This window comes from Mus caroli, chromosome 10 (genome assembly GCF_900094665.2).
Source record: "Mus caroli chromosome 10, CAROLI_EIJ_v1.1, whole genome shotgun sequence".
Taxonomy (NCBI): domain Eukaryota; kingdom Metazoa; phylum Chordata; class Mammalia; order Rodentia; family Muridae; genus Mus; species Mus caroli.
The window spans coordinates 31,377,615-31,379,089 of record NC_034579.1 but is presented as its reverse complement, the minus strand read 5'-3'; positions in this window follow the sequence as shown (position 1 = coordinate 31,379,089).

Sequence of the window (1,475 nt, the reverse complement as noted above, 5' to 3'; positions counted from 1 at the left end):
TCCTTCTACTTCTATTTTGTGGAATAGTTTGTGCAGAACTGGAATTAGATCTTCTTTGAAGGTCTGTTAGAACTCTGAATTAAACCCATTTGGTCCTGGGCATTTTTTTGGCTGGGAGACTATTAATGACTGCTTCTATTTCTTTAGGGGATATGAGACTGTTTAGATCATTAACTTTATCATGATTTAACTTTGTTACCTAGTATCTGTCTAGAAATTTGTCCATTTCATCCAGGTTTTCCAGTTTTGTTGAGTATAGCCTTTTGTAGAAGGATCTGATGGTGTTTTGGGTTTCGTCAGGATCTGTTATTATGTCTCCATTTTCATTTCTGATTTTGTTAATTACGATGTTGTCCCTGTGCCCTCTAGTGAGTCTAGCTAAGGGTTTATCTATCTTGTTGATTTTCTCAAAGAACCAACTCCACGATTGGTTAATTCTTTGAATAGTTCTTCTTGTTTCCACTTGGTTGATTTCACCCCTGAGTTTGATTATTTCCTGCCATCTACTCCTCTTGGGTGAATTTTCTTCATTTTTTTCTAGAGCTTTTAGATGTGTTTTCAAGCTGCTAGTGTGTGCTCTCTCCAGTTTCGTTTTGGAGGCACTCAGAGCTATGAGTTTCCCTCTTAGGAATGCTTTCATTGTGTCCCATAGGTTTGGGTATGTTGTAGCTTCATTTTCATTAAACCCTAAAAAGTCTTTAATTTCTTTCTTTATTCCTTCCTTGACCAAGGTATCATTGATAAGAGTGTTGTTCAGTTTCCATGTGAATGTTGGCTTTCCATTATTTATGTTGTTATTGAAGATCAGCCTTAGTCTATGGTGGTCTGATAGGATGAATGGGACGATTTCAATATTTTGGTATCTGTTGAGGCCTGTTTTGTGACCAATTATATGGTCAATTTTGGAGAAGGTACCATGAGAAGCTGAGAAGAAGTTATATCCTTTTGTTTTAGGATAAAACGTTTTGTAGATATCTGTTAAGTCCATTTGTTTCATAACTACTCTTAGTTTCACTGTGTCATTGTTTAGTTTCTGTTTCCATGATCTGTCCATTGATGAAAGTGGTGTGTTGAAGTCTCCCTCTATTATTGTGTGAGTTGCAATTTGTGTTTTGAGCTTGATTAAAGTTTCTTTAATGAATGTGGCTGCCCTTGCATTTGAAGCATAGATATTCAGAATTCAGAGTTCCTCTTGGAGGATTTTACCTTTGATGAGTTTGAAGTGTCCCTCCTTGTCTTTTTTCATAACTTTGGGTTGGAAGTTGATTTTATTCGATATTAGAATGTCTAGTCCAGCTTTTTTCTTCAGGACCATTGGAAAATTTTTTTCCAGCTTTTCACTCTGAGGTAGTGTCTGTCTTTTTCCCTGAGATGGGTTTCATGTAAGCAGCAGAATGTTGGGTCCTGTTAGTGTAGCCAGTCTGTTAGTCTATGTCTTTTTATTGGGGAATTGAGTCCATTGATATTAAGAGATA